At 44.4% G+C, this 23,043-nt stretch overlaps 1 protein-coding gene across 1 annotated transcript in view; it reads left to right on the forward strand.

The window, feature by feature from the left end:
- The window catches only part of SHISA6 (shisa family member 6), a 260,885-nt gene that overhangs the window by 176,398 nt on the left and 61,444 nt on the right, over positions 1-23,043 (forward strand).

The raw sequence follows: 23,043 nt of genomic DNA on the forward strand, positions 1-23,043 counted from the left end.
TTTAACCTTCCTTGCTCTCAATTCACCATCAATTCTGCCTCCTGACCTTGCCAGGGAGTCTTACTAAGCAAAAGTGACTTCTCTGGCCATCCTGCACAGAGCAATCCTCCTAGGCACCACCGCTGAGGTCGGTCTTCCCTGAACTGTTGCCAGTCTGTTCATATTGATCTTAGCATGAAGACTCCAGTGTCGAAGACAGCCAGAGCCCTTTTTCACCATGTCCAGCTCCACGAGGAGAGTTCCTGGAGTTATTTCACTCCTCCTTGGTCCCCCTAAGTTTTGCTCTAAAAGCCAACTATTTTTCCACTTCACTCATGACTGCTTTCCCCATATGAGACACCCACTGTACCAAGGGCACCAAGTCACTATCAAGCAGTTTAATATAAATCTGCACAAAGCAGACTTGCTTCACCAGTGCCAGAAACTCTGATTGTCTTTCTGAGACCCCCCATACCAAACCACTCTGCCTGAGAAACAGATCTGCCATGGAATCCCACATCTGCAACACATCATTCTGCCATGTGGCTCTATTGGCATTTTCCATCCCTTAACTCTTCCAGCTGTCTCTGTTGATAGCATAACCTATTAGGAAGTTTGTCTGATTGATTTATACTTGTTGCTAGTGCAGGTTTCCTGGAGGAATAGGGATCAAACAGTATTTTTTACTCAGGGACACTTGCTTCAATAGGTTGTGCAGTCATATCATGGTATTTCCTGCATGACTCATGCCAAAGCAGCTGCTGATGGTGAGATTGGAATTGTAACCACTTAGAAATGATAAAGCTCCATGCCTGTTATCACACTATTCTGATAATTAATCTCTATTAGTGATTAGTGTTGAAGGGATTGCAGACCTGTGAAGTCAACTTTCACAGCCACGGTGACAAAGGAAGTGCTGAGCAGCCTGGTAGATTTACTGCGTGGTCCAAGAGTCTCTGTCTCAGGTGTAGGAATAGAGTGGTTGGCCTGCAAACACCAGAACTCATTCTGAAGCCAGGTCTTCCTGCAGCATGTATTTTGGCAGGGGTTTTCTTCTCGTTTACCTGGATGACTGGAAGAAGCTGGGCAACTTTTTCTAGTTGCACTTCCTATTTAATATGGTCTCCTTGGGAAGTTTTGGACATTGGCTTTGCTGGTGAAGAAAGTAAACATGAAGGTTTAACAAAATGTAAAGTCACAACTAGTGACAAATTTGCAGATGACACCAAGCTGTGGTGCAGTTGATTCATTTGGTAGAAGGCATGCCATCCATAGGGACTTGGACAGGCTGGAGGAGTTTGCTCATGTGAGCCTCACGAAGTTCAGCAAGGCTAAGTGCAAGGTCCTGCACCTGGGTCAGGGCAATCTCCAGTATCAGTACAGACTGGGGGATGAAGCAGCCCTGTGGAGAAGGACTTGGGGATACTAGTGGATGAAAAATTGGACATGAGCCAGTAATGTGTGCTTGCAGCCCAGAAAGCCAACTGTATCCTGGGCTGCGTCAAAAGAACTGTGGCCGGCACGTTGCAGGAGGTGACTCTCCCCCTCTACTCTGCACTTGTGAGACCCCACCTGTAGCACTGCATCCAGCTCTGGAATCCCCAGCACAAGAAAGCAAAATTTTCTATGTTGTTGGTGCTGCCTGTGCCATACAGCACCTCTATTTCATCTGGTTCCATCAGTGGTTAGTTGTCCTCCCAAGAACAATGAGAAGCCCCAACGGCACTGAGGGGAGATGAACTGTGGAGATTTTGCACAAAACTGGATCCCTCCTAAGATCTATCAGGTATTTGTTCAGTGCAGCCTGCAAAATTACAAAATTGATTCATACCTTACTGAAATTAATTAGAATCCTAACTATCATCAATTAGCCAGGTGGATAACAGTAGTGCAAATAACTGATTCACCTACTGTGTGAGATGCTGGGTCCCTCCCCACTCCTGCTTTTGAGCACAACTATTTGACAATGGGCACAAAACACAGGATTGATTATATTGATCATCCCAGCTTGTTTTCCCTCTCTCATATTGCTTCTTATTTGCCTGCTTTAACAAACTGTGATACATCAACAGAAATCGTGGTGTCACATATGATATGTCCTGACAGCCAGCCAGGATAAAGGATATTATGGAGGATTTACCACTGAGCACTAATGAACAGCTAAGTTACCTAGCTGAAATCAGGTGACTACCCCAAACAGCATCCCAGGACACCACTTCCTTTCAGCCACTCTCGGAATAAGTATTACAATCTGAAACAAAAAATAACAAAAATTTCAAATGGCATTGCTAGAGAGAAAAAAAGCTCAGGAGGTCCAGTTATCCCCTTCACTCAGAGACAGCAGCTTTCATGTACTGAAAGAAACAAATAGGAGGAAAGGCCACTACTTAGGAACACCATGTCAAAACCCAAAGCCAGGCTGGCTGTGGGCTGCCATGCCCCTGCCCTTTATCACTAATGAAGAGCTCTTGTCTCACAGCAGCAATGTCTGAACATCACCTGCCGCTGTTGGTGTTAGGGTGTTAGGGTGCCCACCATCTAATTTCTTCCTTCTCCTCTTTCCCCTTGTGCCCTGCCCATTCCTCAGACCTCATCTGTGTGTTGAAGATGTCTGCTATAGCTTAAGGTGTTCAATTCTGTTGTGGGTTTGATCTCACCTACTGGCTTTTGGAATGAGCAACACGCAGGAGAAGGTATTGCAAAAATTGCATCATTCCTGTACATACAACTTAAGGTGCTCACTGCTCATCAGGAAGTGGCATGTATCTGGCACGGCTCAAGCATGGGAGCAGTGTGGCACTGAATTCACACAATTAACCCTGACAAGAGGATCCTCTGTCTCCTGGGGCTGGGCTGTAAGTGTGTAGTTTTGTGCTGCACCATGTGGACTCAATGACTCAGGACAGTGCTATCTTGGGACTCTCTGGACCATCCACTTTGTAAGAGATCATGGGAAGTTCTTGACTGTATGTTGGAAACACCAGGCACACAGTATATATCTCTCTAGCTATCCTGGTCTGACCTGGCCAACAGCATTCTTCTGCTGTAGGAGAGACCATTCTTTTAGATTAGCGTTAAGAAGGATTTTAAAGAAAAATCAGAAAAGATCTATAAACCTGTGAGAAAGTGATAGCCTAGAGGCTCAATTCCAGAGCCATCAATCTAGGCTTCAGTTATACCAGATGTCAAGGATAATGGGAAGTAACAGATTCCCACTGGAGTACTGTATTATACGTAATTGTTTCATCTTGACCAGAAGTCAGAAGATTATAATTGGGTTGAGCTGGGTCTAACACCTCCCATTCAGTGACAGCCTGTTGAGTGCACAGTCATCAAAGCTCAAAGAGAAGGTAGTAAAGGAAAGACTGAAGACAGATGTATCAGCAGGAATAGCAAAATATTGGTGAGCTCACAGTGCTTATCCGTGATCTCTAGCTCCTGGTGTCCATCTTATGGCAGGTACTCTTCAGCACCAAAAAGAAACAAAAAGGCAATGATAGTAATTGTTTCTGTGGGTCATCAAAGGAGTTCAAGGAAAACATGGGGCAGCTCAGCTAGCTAATCTCAATTGGACCCAGGTATCCCAGGCCCTCTTGTAAATGTCCCAGTAAAATAAAGCCTTGCAGAAGAAATCAAATAATTAGCTGATCCACCAGCATTTCATTTGACATTTCTGAGCTGAACAAACTTTTGCAGAAACCCAATGTTTCCAGGAATCCTGACTGTCCAGCACATGAGTGGTCTGCAGCTCCGGGACTTAAAAGAAAAAGAAAGAAGGGGGTATTTGGTAGGGAGAACTCAGATAATACTTCTTCTTTCAGTGGTCATCCCAGATGCTATAAGTCTGGGTGGACCCACAAGGAAACCAGTCCAAGGCTGGAAGACTTTATTTCAGGGTATGTGTCTCTTGAGCCCCACAGTAGTGACTCCCTCAGGACTGTATCTCAGAGTCTCTGTCTCCGGGATAATCAGCAATACAGGGGCTGCAAGAGTGTCTGTGCAAGTAGGTACATGAAAGTCCAGGAGCATGAATTTAACTGGAGATGCTGAGCAGGGAATCCAAGGGAGGAACAGACATTTCTGTCTGCTTCATTGCAGCTTGTATTAATTACACTGAGCAGCTACCAGGAACAGATACTGTTTTGTTAACACTGCATATTATTGTTGCAAAGTGAAATTTTGTCTGAATTTCTGGTTTACAAGTTGTTAATTCAGTCAGAAATCAAATTTCAAAAAACAACAGTTCCTGTGAAGTGTAAATCATGGGTTTGTGGCTGCTCTTCCTGAAGTTTTGTAGACCAGATCTCTGCACATTTTGTTGTGATCAAGAATTTCTGGACATCAGCTTTGTGTTTTGCTTTCAGTCTGGTCTGTGCATCTGTCGGTCTCTGCCAAATTCAAATGCTATCCTTTCACTCAGAAATGAGAGCTGAGGCTTCTGTCTCATATCTGAAGGAAACCACGCTTTCTTTGAATTTTTCAATGTAGGAGTGGATTGACCAGCCTTTCCGAAGTCTGTATCAAACTCGCTTACAAGTGCTTCCTCTGAAAGACACGAGATGTCACAGTATGCCTGGGACGAGTGCCTGGGGAAGGAGGGAGCTTGGCCACATTGGACTGATGCCCACCTCCAGAGGGAAGAGAGCTTGGTGCCTCCCTGCCTTGCAGCCTGCATCCCAGCACCTCCTTCCAGGGAGTCAGTTGTCATCAAGCTCTTTTTCTCTCCATGGAAGCTGTTTCTTCGCAGCTATAGCAAGGTCCCTGCTTACTGCCTCCTCTTACTCAGAATATGTCTTGTGCAGAGCAGGGAACAACTTCAAGGGAATTATTTTTTTTAACCTCCTGTTAGTTTCCCAGACAGCCCTTCCACTATCTTCTACAGAGCCAAATGAATGGTTCAGCACTGAGGTGTCTGCTTCGGGGGCACTCTGACCTGAGCTGACTTGTATCTTCAAGCCTGCAGAAAACAGGCTGAAGTTTATGCCTGATCTAAAAGCAGATGTTTCCAGGCTGTTGAGCAACCAGCTGCATTCTGCTCCCAGTTACATGAGGGGTGAAGTGTTGAATGACCCTCTGGGAGCACCAAAACATCCAGGGCTTGCAGAATCTGCACTAGAGATCCTCAAAGTTATTGTCCTTGTTATGAACTAGTTTCATGGAGAAGGAGATTGTGACTGTTAGAGAATGAACTCAATCCTTCACCTTCATTTTGTATTAGGGCAGTAACAACAGGAAGAGAGAGGAAAGACCCAACCTACAGGAGGAAGCACCTCAAGGATGCTACTCTGGGACACCTAGCAGAAGATGGAAACCTTCCACTCTGTCCCTGGGAGAAATGGCAGAGGAAGGCACAGAGGGAGGCAGCAGGATTTTTCCCCCACTAAACACAGTGACTCCAGCCTGCACTGACAAAACTGGTATGGCCACATCAATGTGACCACTACATGGCAGAGCCATGTCATGTGAAATATCCTCCAGATCTGTCCCAGAGCTGGCTTTTCAGGCAGGTAGAGCAAAATCTACCCAGTGATGACACTGCATGTAGTACAATTTGACATCTCCAGCTGCACGAGTGCGGTTCACCCACTGGGCTTGCCTTTGGGAGCAATGCATTTGAGGATCAAAGACTTGCTACTTGAGGCTAGCTGGGTTGTGGTGAGCAGATTGCTGTTTTGCTCTTAGTCCTGTAGCGCAGGACTAGGCAGATGTTAGTCTTTACCCCACTGAGTGGAAAATGCCACCACATGGTGTTGTTGAAGTGGGAGCAGTGTTTAGACAGCATTGCCTTCTGAATCCTCCATAAGAGAACAAGCGATGCGGTGTTGAAAGAAAGGTATGGCAGTTTAAAGCATAGGCCCTGGTAAACATGTTTATCTTACAATGTGGGAGCTCAGTCACTGCTTTTGAAACAGAGGAAACGGGGAAAAAAATTAATCCTGGCTCAGAAATGCTCTGCCTGGCATCTCTGAGACTCAGCCCAGCCCTTCTCATCTGAGAAATTGCTAGAGTCAGGGTCTGAGGAAGGCCTGAGTATCCTGAATGGATATTTACAGAGAAGACATAGCCTCTTTTCTTCCTCACTTTGTGCTTCCCCTGGCCTGGCCTGCTGCATTGCTACAGGAAGGAGATGATGATTCAGCAGTACTTAGTGACAAGGATTGTCCCTTCAATGTTTGTCAGCAGATGCCTCCCAGAAGCCGTCCTACAACCTGCAGCTGGCAATAAGCAGTCTTCCAGATGTTCCTTGCAGCTTGGCAAGAAACATGCCAATATACTGAAATTTCTTAATTCATTCTGGAGTCCAACAGGCCAGGAATTTACCTGTATAGGGGGGTTAATTGCTTTCAGACAAACAGTCCCTCCAGCTATACCACCTGAAAACAGCAAGCAAGTGAAATCTTGCATAAGTTTATCTGTATTATGAAGAAGATTAAGTTCCTGGTTACAAAATTGGAAGTACAGTTGTAAAAGAAAGTAATAAGAAAAATACAATCTTAGAGCTCCCCCACTACTCAAACTGCTTTCCCTACCCTCCCTGGGTTTCTGCAAATCAAATCAGGGTTGTAGGAGGTGAGGCCAGCTCTGAAAGCTGGTCTCTTCCCTGCCCAGTTATATTCGTAGTTTCCTTGCTGCTGTTGAATGTAAATGAAGTTTCAAAGCGCGTTGGAAGAGCTGCCTCTCTCCTCCCTGTCTCTCTTCTCTTTGAGGGAATCTGGCTGGGCTTCAGCTTGTTGTGAATTCTTGGTGTCTGAGACTGCAGTTGCAGCATCCTTAAGCTTCTCTGAGATGACTGTCCTTTGATGTTTAAAAGGTTTTGAGGAATGTTGACTCCTCATTTCTGTTCATCTTTTTTCCCTCAGGAAGGCAACAGACTTGTATCTGCTTACCTTGTGAAATTCTCTGGATTCAGAACCATGTGCCAGCTATATATCACAAATATGCCAACAGGCTTTGTTTTTTCCCTGGGACCACACATTGCACATTTACCAAAGCAGATGTCAAATCCGAGGAGGGCTTCAGCTGCCTGCCCTGTACCTGTGCTGTCAGCTGCTGGGGCACAACCACAAAAAGCCTTTGGGCTGTTAAGAGCCAGCCTTGTTTAGGTGACGTGTAACTCTGCGGGATGTCTCTGAGGTCCCTTAGTACTTTTATTTCATAAGTTCATTGGAAAATTAACTGCTAAGATTCATTTTGTGGGACCCTGATGCGTGCAGCTCCTGGAGTGCTCTCCCCAGGGTGTTTCTCCTGGCACTGAAAGCAGGATGCCTTGCTGAGTCTCTGCACCAAACCTTGCTGACACCCCTCATTGGCATTTCCAAAGAGACCTTCATATATAAGATATATGATTCAAAAATTGTTCTAAATCTAGAGGATTTCCCAAGCTCTGCAGAACAATTGCATAATGATGAAAGAGCTTTTAAACCCCTTAAAGGTTTTTTTTCTCTTTCTGTGGCCATAAAATGAAATGTTTTATTCACATCCATACTCCCATGGGTACAGTTTCTGTAATAAAAGATGCCACAAATGAAACTCTAACACCAGCATTGGATTAGAGCATTTTGTCATTAAACTGCTTAGAATTGTTTTCAGTCTTTTGCTTTAACTTGAATAAATTAGTTCATCATTAGTTTCCACAGTGAGATTTCCATTTTCCTTTCTCCGTGTTTGATACCAAAGTGCTTCAAAGCAGCTTTCCTAGTGAGATACTGTATCAGGGAGGAGACATGCTGTTCCCCAAACACGGTTGCCTCTCATTCCTTAACCAAAGTAAGTCAGAAAGAATAGTTCCAGAGAAAAATATTGCTGTGTTTGTTATTAGGCATGCATATCTCATTTAACATCAATGTCAAAAAGTATTAATATGTCAAAAATTTATTTTATTCTAACAGGAATTATAATTTTTTTGTTGTGATATTTATGAATGAAAATAATTCTGAGCACTCCCTTGCATTAAAATGTTTACCTTGCTCAGCAGCAGACATGAGGCAAAGTGTGCTAACAGGCTTTCCAGCACTGCAGCAAGCATCCTGTTGCACTCTCATGGCAGGAAGACTGGTCTAACCTTCTGCTTTCTTGCCAGTCACCACTGAAAACTTATCAGGGGACTGTGACAGTTTGAATTTCCTCCCTCCTCATCATTATATCACACATGTATCTATAACAACCAGCAGCAAAGGTCAGTCAGAAGTGAGCCCTGGTCATTGCTTGGTTGACCTTTTCAAGTGGCTGTGCTGGAGGCTCTTAGTCAAAAATTCTCATTGCTGGGTGCTCTTCTGCAGTGCTGATGCTCAGCCTGTCACCAGTAATCTGTTACTGCCCCCAGTATATGCTCTCCTCTGCTGTTTCACCTCTTGGGTCTTTATTCAACACAACACGTCACACAGAGAGACAGAGGTTCATCAAGACCAATTTCAAGCTTTTAGTTGAAGTGTCTCGCCTTAGGAGCATGTTGTATAGTCAGTGAAAGGAATTGGCACTTTTAGGGGAGCAATGAATTCGTTCTGCAAATGGCCGTCAATCTTGGCCCAAGCAAAAATTGGGAGCACAAAAGGCCACTTACAGTTTGGTCTGTCAGGGTTACCACTGCTGGACACCTCAACCAGACATCTCTTTTCACACAGCTGTATGTCTAAGCACAACTCACTGCTCCTGTGGAGAGATCAAGGTGCCAGCCCAGGACTCAGGGCTGGATTATTTCTCTCGGCACACATTTTAGGTAATCCTCAGCATCTGTCCCTGTGCCTCAGTCTCTGTATATGGAGGTGGCAGTGGCACTGCAGGGAAATAAGGTTTGATGTAAACACATCAGAGGCTCTGCATGCTCATTCCACCTGTGAGGACACAATGGGGGTATGATGTCATGGCTGTCCATCCTCCTTCCACTGGTTAGGACACAAGGGAGGCATGATGTCATAGCTGAGCATCACAAGGGACTAGAGCTGGGGAAGTCAGCTGGAATATAGAGGTCTGTGGGAAAGGGGTGGTTGCTCAGCACCCTGCCCACTTCACCAAACTGTGGCAACAGGTGAAGCAGCTGGGGCAAAAGGAAGATATTTTAATTCATAATTTACAGGGCTACAGGGAGGAGTAGCTGGGTTGTTTTTCAAATTATTAAAGTATCTTTTCCCAAGGTAATTTTGCAAAATGCTGTGTGGAGAAGTCATGATGCTTACTCGAGGAGTTAAGACTGCCCAAAAGCCTAATGGGGATTCTTTGGCTCAAATAAGAAATATACTCTTTGTGATCATGATGTAAAGGAGATCCTTGTCTGCCCAGTACCAAGCGGTTTGGGAACACCCTGAGAGCTGGAGCAGCTGGTCTGTGTAGCTGATACAGGACAGTAATTCCCGGTCTGACACTTGGAAACAGCACACAATCGGGGATGAAGGTGACCTTCACAGTCAGCCTGTTAAATGTAGTTGGTCTTAAGGGGGATCATCACTCTGTGGAGGAGAACTGGTATTTTTATGACAACCAGGGCTTTCAGATGTGTTCTGCCTTTGAAATTAACCCTTTTTTGGGGTTTACTGACTTAACTAGTGCAATTTCTTTCCCCCCATTTGTGTGACAGTGGGTCATGCCTTTTTTCCATCATTAGGTTCTGTGTAACTTCGGTAAAGAAGAATGCCCCTGCTTTGGTCCTGTGAAAGCAATCATTCCATCACATAGGTGGGAGATCCTGTGGGCAACCCAGGTTTTAGGATGTTGCTGGTCTGACAGTGTCCACAGCCCAGGAGAGGTGTTCGGCTAGCACTGCAGAGTGGATCCTCATAAATTGAGCAGGCAGCTTGGGCTGAAACAGAGCGAAAGGGATGAGAAAGCATATAAACGTCCCATCAACATTGCATCTGGTTAGAAATGAGCATCAGGCCAGATCTGTACTTTGATCCATACAGGAGTCTAAGCCATGAAAATCCTCCTGGAGGGAGAAGCGGAGAGTTCCCCTGCAGGCTTGATGGCTTTGGCACAAGTTAGGCCTGCTATGTCCATTACCTGTCATGTGCCATGGGCCAGCAGAGGTAGAAACCAGGCAACATTCAAGATTAGCACTGTGTGAACAGTGGTCCTCTATTATACAGCCTTAATCTCCATTAAGGAAGGAATACCTAAACATACTGGCGAATTTAGGCCTTTGTGTCCATCAGAAAAACAGCTCATAGGTCTGTTGTATGGTTAAATACACAACAGGCTGTGAGGCATCTAGATGCTGCATTAATGGATACCAACAACTGCATGAGCTGGGTAGATACGGCCCATGGCAGAAGCCAAATGTTATGTTGATTGCAGACATAAATAATAAAAGTCCCTTGAAGATTTATAATGAAAGTGAGCAGAAAATTTTACCTGGTGGTGCAATTTTCAATCGGTAGCCAAAGCTGTGTGCTGTAGCCTGGTTTCCAGTTATGCTTTTAGCATATATTTATTAATGTTAATTAGCACAAGTTGTTCAAATGTATCTGCTAGAAGGCAGTTTCAGCATATCTTATACTGATGCATTTCCCAAGGAGGACTCAATGCAATACCTGAGAATAGTCATGTTGGTTCTGTAATGGGATCTTTATTATTCTAATAATTATCATGGATGTGAATAATATTTTACACTTAGAAAGAAAGCTTAAAGGATCCCCATAGGCCTTCCGATCCTCTTCATTTCTAGAGTACATCCTGAAAAGACCAATGACTCAGTCCATGTGGGCTGTGTGCCACATACAATGCTCAGGACACTTTGCAGCTGACCAGTGCCCCTCAAAAGGTCTCCCTAGGAAAAGGACCTTTTATTGCCATTTTAGCAGTTTTTTCAAGAAGGCAGGGATCACTATGAGTCATCATAAAATTGTATTTATATATTTATTTCACAAAGAATTCTCCATCCTTGGAGGCTTTCAAGATCTGGCCAGACAAAACCACAACCTACCTGATCTGCACCAGGGCTGTTTCTCTCTGCTACAATGTCGGTGATGACGAGATAACTCAGTCCAAGTTCAAAACACATTTTGAAGACCTTCCCTCCCCTGCATACAGCCTGTGACAAGGAAGCCTTTTCTAACAGGATCAGCAATAAAGAGCGAGCACTGAGAGCCACATTGGAAGTGGCACCGCTAGCTTTCATAGGCAGCTCTGGTACTGTGCCTTGGGCAAAGCACACTTGTCCCTGTGCATATTCTCCAGCATTTTGTCAAGTCCTGTTTTAAATAATTGGATTTCCACCAGCCTTCAGAAATATAATATTAGGCAGTATTAGAGCTTTTCTTAGAAATTTTTTCCTGTTGTGCAGTCCCTATTTTCCACTATCGGTCTCACTTTTTAACTTTAGGCTGTCCCTCATCAGGCTACACTAAACAGTTTTGCTCCTTGCCTGGCTATTTAATCACTGTTTAGTCGAGCCATGCATAATTTAGTTCCTTTAATCTTTCCTATTTAGCTTGTCCTTCAATCATTTTCTGGCTGTTCTGAACACCCTCTGCTTTCTCTATGGCCTTGTGATGCCAACATACCCAGACCTCCTGCTGCGCTCCCCTTGATATGTAGGACTCCTGCTGTCTCTGTTGCCTACAAATCTATAGAGTGATTCTTTCGTGAGACCCATATGCAGATTTGTGTCAAATTTGTTGTCCCCTTCTATTCCAAGATTTGCTTACCCCTAATCACTGCACATCTTTCCCTTCATAACAAATATTTGCAATCTGTGCTATTTTCTTTGAGGTTCTTGAAATATTTTGCCAAACTTACTCCCTCTTGCTGTTTCTTACCCTCTCTCAAGCTGCCCTTGACTCTTCACATGCCCTCTTCTGCATTCTCAGGCCTGAGCAATAACCACTCATTCAGTTAGAGACATATGTTTTATAAAAATCTTAGCCTTTTTTAAAGAACCTTTTGGACAATGCTGAGGTCAGTATAGACCTACCCTTTCTGGAGATTCTTATATCTGCTGCTAAATGGGAAGTGGAGCATCTTACAGAAGAAGTTAGGAGTTGTGATGTAATCAATCTTGGCTGAATTTCCCTGGGTAAGATGGAGAACAAAGGGTGTGAAAGGTAAGAAAGTCCTGCTGAACCTTTCAGAGAGTTTCAGATCCTTAAACACAGACTTCGACAGGTCTTCTGAAGCAGAGCCTTCCACACTGAGAAAAGCTACTTTGGAGGGCCCCTGCACTGTGAGAAGATATCTGAGAAGCTCCTCTGCTACATTAGGCTTCCAGCTGGGAGAAGACCTCTGAAAATAAGGACATAAAAACTTCCTTTACACATTCGTAACAGAAACTCTGCAAAGGTATTGCCCCTACAACAAGACTGTCCACTTCGAGAACACAGGAAAGGACTGAGTGCTGCTTGGAAAGTGCCAGGTACCTAATGTCCATGCCATGGAGAGAGGCAATAGAATAGGACTATATCTTACACTGGTTCATGTAGTCAGGACGGTAAGAATGCAAGTCTGTGTAGTGCATGAAGAATGGAAAGGGCATGTTCATATGGGAGCCAAGAGGAATAAACTCTCCAAGACAGAGTTTAGCATTCTGTCCCCAGCCAGACAGGAGGGCTTCTCATGCTTCAATCTTCTCACGCTTCACTGCAATTTTCTGCTCTTTCTCCCAAGGACTGAACCCTGAACTGGACCCTGAACCCCAGTCACCAGGGTGGCTCCTATCCCTGCCTATCTTGCTTGGTGGAAGCATTCATGCACTTCCCCAACAAATATCAGCCACTGTGACGGCTCTGACGCCTGGTAAGCATGTCAGCCAGCCCATTCAGCAAGGCCCCAGCTCCACCCCATGCTGAAAGGACTGAAACAGCTCCACAGTAAATACAAACATCTAATGGAACGTAATTACCATCTGCTGCTTTCCAAGGCAACACATCCGAATTACCAATTGGGAAATAATTACAGCCCACAAGTCTCCATCACAAGGGCCTCAGCTTCCCTCTTGAATCTGCATAACTTCCTGATTCTTCACAAACTGCAGCCCTGCTGCAGGTGCTGACACATCTCTCACCTTTCTTTGGTTGCTGAAATACACCAAACGTGAGGAAAGTATTTGTTGAAGAAGTAAATAATGAGATCCATTCTCTGAGGGCTTGTCTTGTATCAGCCAGAGGCATTTCATAAGCATTTGATGTTACTTACCCTTTAAGCAAGGATTTGAAGCTGTGAGGGAAGGCAGGGCGGTACAAGCCCTACTTCTGTTCACTGCTTTCAGGAATTTTAGCACCTATTTAAAAAACTAAAGAAAGGAAACTGGTTACTTGCAACAGAATCCTCCAGGGCATGAGTTCCACAACACTAATCACAATACCAAATCCTCTGCAAAAAAGACCCATGCACATCTGCCCACATGAGGTTCCAGGCTGAAAACCCTGGGTGTAAATTAGGCAAAAATACATGAAATATGGACTCCTTTGCTTTGCTTTGTCTTTGCCTCACCCTTCTTTCAGGCTGACAGCAAACGGTGCAAACTGTGCTGCCTCCCTGCCAGCCTGCACAGTGCTGCTGCGTGCACTGGGGCATTCAGCTAGTGCTCCAGCTACACGGAATCACAGCCATCTGAGGCACCTCTTGAGGGGCGTTCAGCTCATCCCACAGCAGCACAACAGAACTGATTTCATTGTGTCAGAGCCTCCCTAATAGCTGGCTGTGTATCAAAAGGGAGGTGGAGAGAGCAGCTTCTGATCTGTGCACTGATAATAGAATGATTAGCGAGGCCTGACTCAGATTTTTGCTCTGTTTGCAGGCTAAAGACTTCATTAGCCCACAGTTGAGGGTGCAAATATCTGACAGTTACTTGTACGGTGAAGCTTTTAACTCTCCTGAGTGCACTGTGCTTTTCTTACATGTGTCCCTACATTAGCAAGCCCAGATTGCCAGGGAGGCTGCAAAGACCTTCATAGAGAATGGCTGCAGAAGGGAGAAACTTTGCACTACAAATTCCATTTCTGCTTGACATGCATGTTACACACTTCCAGGTCCAGTCTTTAAAAGGTTACTTTTTGGAAGCACTGTTTGGAGAGAATTGTCCTCCAAAAAACTATGAGCAATTGAAGAATATCTTTATCTGATGACTGAAGAAAGACCCAAGTCATTTGCCATATGGTGTAGAACTGGACTTCAGTTTAATTGTGAGAGTCAAGTCCAATCAGTTTCCCAGAATGAGACTAATCCATTTAGATGAAGTCCTCAGAAGCCACAATTGTGATGGTATTTGACAACACCTTTTACTAGAAGCTGGTTTTTCAGCTTTTTTCTGTAGCTTACAGTGTGTGGTAAAGCCAAGGTTAAGATAGCTTTTTTGTTGTCACATTCTTGTTATGTGTTGCCTTCAATTTATAGATCTTGGTCTGTACAGAATGCAATGAAAAAGATTGTGCCATGACCCAAAACCCAGATGTTTGTGCTGAAATTGTCCCTAATGGGAAAAGGCCCCTCTTTAATCAGTCAATGAGTTTGCAGGATGTGTTATTGATGTGGGTAAGGTATTATATGGAGAACTGAACACTGAGACATGGACCAGCCAAAACAATGGGTTGAGGCTGGCACTGGAAAAATGTTTGGAAAGTCGAACACTCGGAGAACTTCAGGAAGTCTATCTTCCATAGACTAAAGCAAAAATGCAAGGCAGTGGTGATGAGTTAAAGCAATATTAGTGTTCAGAAGAATGCTAGACACTAGAAAGGAGGACTGGACACATATTACTCTTGAGGGGTAGCTCTCCAAGGTCAAATACATACTGAGCTGGTGAAGGACAAGGGCTGAAAACAAACAGACAGGATGATAAATTTAACATGGAAATGACAGACAGAGTAGAAATGACGATCCAAGAAAGCCAAAATTTGTAGAAATAAGGTGATCAGGAGAATTTGGAGGCCACATAGCAGAGGAAGAGGCCAGATGCTGGTAAAGAAACAGATCTAAGGAACAGATTTTCTGCAGCAATGAATATGCAAAAGAAATCAGCACAAGTGTAGATGAGGTGACTGTGGAGCAGGGAGGAGTACCTCATCCTTTAGAAATAAAAGGGGACAGTAAAAGTAAGAAGAGTTGGAGTCCAGCAAAACAGAGAGCAGAGTATATGGAAAATGAAATAGGAAAGCATAAAGGAGAGTGTTCTCAGACAGAAGACAAAGGAAAAAGGCTGGAAACACACAAAGAACAGTAGAAAGGTCTATGTGGTCGAGGAATCCTTATTAAGAACTTCTAGTGGGACTCATACCAGAAGAAATCAGGTTGAAGGGAATGTGATGTAAATATAACATTGAAAAGCACCTGGGACTGTAAGGGAGTATCCAGATCATCCCTTTTATTGAGGCAAGTTACACTGCTGCATTCCCAACTGAACGCATAAAGGACGAATGTGCCAGATGAGGGAAAACTTTCTGTAACCTTCTGTGGGATTTGTACCACCTCCTGAGACACAGAGGAAAAAAAGGACAGAATAATGAGGATTAAAAGATGGTGCTAAGAGAAAGGCTTTGGGTTGTTCATTCTCTAGAAGGAACTCACAGAAGAAAATACTGCTCATAGCATGGACTTCACTTGAGGAGAAAGCTGATATCATTGAGGAAAGAATTAAGGGAGAAAGCTGGAAGAGGCTCATGCATTTTCCATACCTAGTAACAGTACACAGGAGAAGGGAAGTCTGGTAATCAAAGACAGCAGGAATGTTGGTGAGGAAAGGATGTGCAGTGAAGAAAGGAAAGGACAAATACAAGCCAGCAGGAGTCTGAATAGTAGTAAAAATCTGTCAGAGCGCCTAAATGTATCAGCATAAAAAGACTGGAGCATTACTGTGTGAACAGCAGCAACAAAAAAAAGAGAAACATTTGAAGATGTGAAATTGGAGCTGACAGAGTTAACAAACATGGAGGATCAGTAATTGAGACTGATTCTTGGGTGTACAGGCTTTGAGAACTATACAAGTTAGGTGGTAATGTGATGGACTGATGAGAAAAGCAAGGAGACCATGTCAACGAAAGTCTGTCATGGCCGTCCCTAATCTGGGACAGAATGGTAAAAGAGGTTCTATTGGAGAAGTGTTTATAATGAGCTGAAGACTTGCAGGATTAGGTCTGGAAATGGGTAAACATTTATGGAGTGTTAGTGGAGGAATTTTGTCATCATGTGGGGATGTTAATTTCCTAGATAATAGTTTACAGAACAACTCACAGTGGTAAATCTCTGGTGTCTCGGACACGATAACTCATGAGTTTCTTTACCAAATAGTCACTCCATAAGCAAGAGGCGATACTTACACCGAGGAGTTATGAGGCATTACAAACAGCAGGTTGAACAAAATGACCTTGGGTGGAATGATTGTAAAAGGTTTCAACTGAAATGAAAAAGGACAAAGGATGGACCTGTGGGTAAAGTTCTTCAGTTCAAAAAGGAAAGCTCTTATAAACTCAGGCAAGCGTTTAGCAAGGCCTGAAGAGCTCTAGGACTTCCAGGCATAAACCAATTAGGAGTCTGTATCCAGGCAAGGTTTTCAGGGAAGAGGGCTCCACAATTAACTGAATTTAGAAAAGGCATATTAGGAATAAGCAGAGCCTGGAAGGAAGGAAAGCAACTTGTTCTGTAAGCAGTGCAACCAGGAAAGCGTGGTTGCTTATGGATATGTATTCTGTTTCCTGCACTCCATCTACCCAAAAAAAACCCCACAAAACAACCAAAACAACAACAGAAACCCCAACCTCAAACCTTAAACAAACTCTCCCATACCACTTATATCATCTCCATCTGGCAAGACTCTGCACAAGCTGTGGACAGCTTGAAGGTACACGCATGCTCTTTTGCAGGCAGAGCAGGCTGGCTGGGAGGCACGCGCTGACTGACAAGAAGGCAGCTGCCAAACAGAATATATAATGGCTGAGAGATGCTTCCTTTTCCCTCAGTGGAGACACTAATTTGAATCTCTCTCATCTACTCAGCTGCCAATTTTTGAAAAAACGTACAGAATCTTAATTATCATAGGTGCTTCTACCATCCTTTCAGGTGGGGTTGAAATTGGTCATTGGGTTTGAAAGTTATTGCAGAAGAGGAAGGGGGGGAATTAAAATCTTTTTTTCCTTGGGAAACCAAGCTAAAAGAGATTGATCAGCAAAATAGTACATCTTAGAGGTCAAGAAGCATAGTGTTGAAGGAAGAACTGTCAAGTGTCAAAGTGAGTTATCTGTTAAACCGAAGAGAAAAAAACTCTTTGGTTATGTAAATGAAATGAGGATGAGAAAAGAATAAGTGAGGCTACTGCAAAATGGGGGGGGGATGCTAAATTAAAGCCATACTCAGCGAGACTCCAAAATAAAAGGAGGACTTGGCTGCCATTTTTAATGATGTGGATGTTGACCAGGATATCAGAAACAGGATGGACAGTAGGAACACAAAGACAGAGACAGAGCAAGTGTAACCAAGCAGAGGTAATACTCCAGGAGCTAATGCACACCCCAAGAGGCACCAGATATTTCACCACAGGTTCTGAAACAAGCAGCAGCACTGTAGACTGCAGGGATTATGAATCTCGCACATCAGGCCAATTGCTACAGGCTTGGAGAATGGCAATTTATTGTTGGGTTCCTTACCCATCCACAGCTCTGAGGTGGATCTCCTTAGACATTTTCCTTAAAGGAAGGTGGCCATATCAGACAAAGACCTTTCAAACCAACTAAATTGGGTTTTATTTGAGCAGTAAACGGGAGAGGTAGGTCCATTCAGTCAGACCTGTTCAGTTGCCTGAAAGAAGTGGCAAACTTTACACAGTCCCTCTAAGGGACCCTCTAAGGCTCATGTCTTGGTGCCACATCGGAGGTCTGTCTGTGAGCCCATTTCCAGCAGTCACTGCTACCCAGCCTGCCAGAAACTCCTCTCAGCTGTGCCTCACTGGTTAACCTCTGGGAGTTGTGATCTCCCCTCCTGATCCCAAGCCCCACAGCCCAGAAAGGAACACAGCCCACTTGGATGTACCCTTGCTGGGGACAAAACAGATGCCATCTGCTGTGGTCATAGGGTCCTGATATGGAAGGGCAAACAACGTGACTTGGAGCCTGAAAGATGAACTCAGCTTGATGCAAGCTTTGAAATAGATTTTGAAGGCAGAAGTAATTAAAGGCATGGATATAAGTGGGAAATGGGCTAGAATGAAGCATGGCTTTATCCAAAGGAGATTGTGGCAGGCTAATCCGATATCTTTCTCTGATAAGGTAATAGAGTTTTTAGACAAAGGAAACATGCTAGATACCATCTTTGTGGACTTTAAGAAAGCATTCGATATGGTGTCACATGAGGAACTGATTAGTGATGCTAGAGAAAAACAAGAATTACAGAAGAACTATAAGAGAAAGGAGGAACTGCATAAAGACAAGACAGCAAAGGGCTTGTGTTAAAGGGAAGAGTCAAGCTGGAAGGAGGTTACTGGAGCTCCTAAAGGGCTAGGCTTAAGGCCAATCCTATTCAATATTTTTACTGAAGATCTCAATAAAAATATGTAAAGTGCTACTAACAAATGGTTGGGGAGTACTGTAAATACAGCCAAAATCTGGATATTGTGGCAAAAGCCAGACAATCTTGAGAACTAGAGAAATCAAAATTGGAAGAAACATTCTTCCAAAGAAAATTGGAGCAGAATCTGGTTGTGGAGGAGCCTTGGTGACCCAGGAGTCTCTCTGTGTCTAGATCCTTCTTCAGGTGTAAGTGCTTGTTTCTGCTTTGGAGTTTTCCATTGCGACATTTAGTTTGGATTGCTGAAATGCCCATCATTTCTCAACTTGAGGTTGAGCTTTGTGAACTACACCATTCTTGAGATTTTTTTTTTTCCCTTAGTGAGCTCCCTGTAGATATTTTCAAATTTATCAACAAGTTAATTAGTTGTGTAGATCAGGATACCCTAGAGCTTTCATTTCCATGCAGGGAACACTCTGACTCTCCATCTCCTGGACATTTATTCAGGATTGACAAGCATGACAGGACTGACTTCAGTTTTAGCACACAACAAGCTCAGGATCCAAAGAGTGGAGGGGGAAGGCAGGTGGTGAAGTTTGTTGCCATGGATGGCCTTGGCCCATGTGGCTGAATGGCTCTGATACAGTCCTTTGATTGAAGCACCATCAGGATTTGGAAGGAGAAAATTGCATGGAGCTATACAAACTTCAGAAATATCCTTTGCATGATCAAGAGTATCATCAGAAGTACTTTCTTCAGTTTTTCTTGTGTTCTGTAGAAAAAACTTCTTGTTGGTCCAGATTTCTGCAATTCTGGGGACTGGTCAAAAACAAACCACTTTGAGTTCATTGAGTCTTTAAGCCATTGTCACTTCTGCCTCTCAGTTAGAGACACACAAGCATATTTCCAGGAAGGAAAAATCATGGGTTTGCTGAAGATGTATCAGAACTAACAGATTCTTCATTTACCAAACTGCCAAGCTTTGTGTCAGACTCCTCTTTTGCCCTGGCCCACAGGTGTGCTAGATTTGGGGTGGCAGCCAGAGCAGGAATTACCTGAGGTGCTTCTTTTCCATTCGAATACAGAAGAGCAAGTGTTTGCTCTCTGCAGGAACAGCTTGCTTTTCCTCCTTCCCCCTCCCCTTTCACTTTTCCTCGTGGAAAAAAACACATATTTGTTTGAAGTATTTAATCCTAAATACCTCTTGAAATCTGTATGATTGGGTGTCCTGTCACTGCCTGGAATTTTGCATGTGATGGAAAAAGAGGTTTTTCTCACATGTAGCATGTTTACGATTTTCATTCTGACCTGGGCCTCATGGGAATCATTTCAGCAATGGGTCCTGGACATGCTGCTCAGCTGTTAAGTCTGGGTGTGAATCCAGCTGCATCCTGACTACATCTTAGGGTGCCATCTGGTCACACATCTCCCCCTTTGTAGTCTGTTTTCTGTACAAAAAGACTCAGTCCATGGTCTGGAAAGATGTCGACAGTAAACTCCACAGTCCCTGTGTCAGAAAGTGAGTTCTGCAGGGCCTATTTGCAGATTTGATAGAGTCATCTGGAGCAGCAAACCAACTGGGAGAGTGTGCAAAACCCATTTCCATTCCTCTCAGCTTATGAGCCACTAAATACAGGTTGTCTGTATAGGAAGCATCTGGCCACATGCAGATATCTCCATCTAAGACAATCCCTCCAGGATGTCTTCAGAGTCACCAGAAAGAAACAGGGATTTCTAAGGTACAATTCAACACACACATCTGAAAGAAATGCTTCCCATTTCTGCTCCTGCCTGTAAAGGGAGTCGGAGTGGACCAGCTCAGAGGGAGATGTCTGCATCAGAGGTGTCAGAAAGCACACTCTTGAAAGTCAGGGTTCATTTCTCCCAACTTTCTCCCAAGTGTCATAATGCTGAAAGAGCCTCTTGTTTGAAAAAGGTCAGTTCCCTTATTCCTCACTATTCATTATCCTTTCATATCTATTTAACATCAGCTGTTTGAAAAGCTATTACTCCAGCATGTTTAGTGGTGAAACGGATGAATTGCTCTTCTCCCCCCATGCTGTGACCTCTGTGATGGTCGTGAACAAAACTAATGACAATAAATTATAGAGGTGTTGCGGAATATTGCCAGAGGAGTGATAAAATGTGATGGCAGTTAATAGAGCATATTTAAAAGACACAAGGCAACTGTTGTCTACTGAGAGACACCCAAATGCATTAGTAAATAGAGAGAAGTGGCATTCTGGTGCTCAGGGCTATATCACTCAAAGGCTCCCTGTGGCTTTTAGCTCTAACCTCTCCGGTGCTCCACCTCGTAAGGCATCTGTTGCACAGCTATGTGCTGCTTCTCACCCTGAAGCCTACTAAAAGCACATCTGGACATGGAGCTGCCAGTTACACCCAAATTCACCTGCAGCTCTCTGCACTGTAATAAGCATGTTTAACACATACTAATGCAGGATACAGGTGTCTTGATCTGTATTGTTCTGATAGGTTGTAATTAATTTTCTGTATCAAAAAATAAGTGAAACTTTCCCCAGTGGACAGCCTGGCAGGCTAAGCAAAGCCCTCAACCTACCTGAAGAAGATTATATACATCCATGTTTAGCTTTGCTGTTGACCCACTTTTAAGCTGCCTGAATGCTATCCTTTCCCTAAGTCTTGCTACTGAGTGGCTCAGCTCATCTCTCTGTTGGCTGCTTTCCTTCTCAGATGTTAAATCACTAGCAGTGAGCCAGCTGAAGTGCTGGCACAAGTGGCCACGCCAGGTCAGTCCAAAGGTCCATCAAGCCCATGACCATCAGCTAGCAGCTGAGGCTAAGGAAAGGTGAGAACAAAACACATCCAGGATGGATGGTGCACTCAGATCCCCAGCTCCTCCAGCCATGCCTGACCACAGGGAGCCTTCTGCTCAGCTTCCCCCAGTGTTGGCTCAGCCAGGCCCTACACCAGAGGACCAGCTATCTCCAGGCCCTGGCACCTTCTCTGCACAGGAACCTGCATTTTCTGAGACCCCTGAACTCCAGCTGCCGCTCTGATCTCTTTCCCTCAGTAACTCACAAGACCACGGTTTCCAGTCTCTAACACTGTGCCTGGGATGAACAAATGCACTAGTTCCCTTCTAGCATACTCCAGCACCTCCTAACTGTTTCAGTGACCTGGGTAATTTGACATAGACCTAGTGCTTTTGCAGCTCCCGTATGCCAATAAGGTTGTAAGCCCATTCCCACCACTGTAACCACCCCACAAGCCTGCGGTTTCCTCTATTACTCACCTACCGCCTGTGAACTCCTGTTACCCTGTCCCCATCCCACAAAACGACAGCCTCCCTGCCTGACCAGGGCAATGCCAACTCTCACCTCCCTCCAAAACCTTGGTTTACCCCTTGCTCCCCTAATGTGAGGTAACTCTTGTTAGTACCCTGCCTTTATAATCATTGCACTCCTCCCGCCTACACAACCCAGACATCTGTGCCTGCACCGGCACAGCCGAGTCCTTCTCTCCCCTTATAAACCTGTGTGTGCACAAACCCCGCTTAGTCCCTGCATCTGCAACCCCCACTTTGTTATATCTGTTGACTTTCTAATCATGCCTCTCTCCCCTGCGTATCTCCCCTTTTTCCCAAGCCTTCCTAAAGCCAAGAAACCCTCTGTGTGCCTGAATGAAGCTGAAACCCCACCACTAACAGCACGGTTAACCTGCAGCTGATAAATCCACCGCTGGTCCACTGCAAATATCAACCTCCTCATTCCCTCCACAGCCTCGCCAAAACATCCTCTCTGTAATCCTATGGGATCTCTTGTTCATAAGCCTGTGCTTCTGCTCCCCCAGAGTCCTGTTCCCTCTGTGTGGTGGGGATGTGTCTGCTGCTTCATTCGTGTGCCTGTACCGTTTTTCTCAAGGTCCAAGGCCACTGGAGACTAGTTCAGACACTGAACCAGCCAGCTCAGCTTTCCTTGCAGCCTAGGAATTGCTGTCTGTTGAAGAATATCTGTGCTTCCTCTCGCCATCCTGGCAGTACTAAATAGTAATACATCACCTTGCTCTTTGCTGTAAGACCTTTCACTCGATCTGGGATGTGGAGCATTTGTGCAGGAATCTGGCAGTCAGTGTGGCTAACAAATAATGAATGATCTCTGTCCAGGATTAGTATAGAAAAGGCATGAACTAAGATCATGTTGATCTGTAGATGCAAGGTTGTAACAGACCTCTTCTACATAGAAAGGTAGAATTACTTTCTCAGATATGCTGTAGTCTAGCAAAGGAGTAGCTATGCGGTGTAAACCAAGTGCAATTCCAGTGTTCCTATGCCAGGCTGCAGAGATGGAGACCGTGGAGCAACAGGGAAGGTGAGACTAGACAAAGACTCCACTTGCTCCATTATCACAGGCCTGTGCCAGCCACCCTTCATCCTGACTCTTCAAAATGCTGCCAGAAACACAAACAGTCATCTCCTTTGAGAACTCAGAGCTCAGGCAACTCGCCTGACTTCCAGATGGCTGAAGTTACGGGAGGTGAATCCTGAAACAAATATCCAGACTTACAAGCAATGGGGAAAGTGCAAAGTCAGTTCTTCCTTGCACGTCTTTGCCCAGCATATTCTTAAATGTTAACTGTCTGTGAAATAAGTTCATTTCAGGCCAT

Source organism: Gymnogyps californianus, chromosome 19 (genome assembly GCF_018139145.2).
Source record: "Gymnogyps californianus isolate 813 chromosome 19, ASM1813914v2, whole genome shotgun sequence".
In the NCBI taxonomy this organism is placed as follows: Eukaryota; Metazoa; Chordata; class Aves; order Accipitriformes; family Cathartidae; genus Gymnogyps; species Gymnogyps californianus.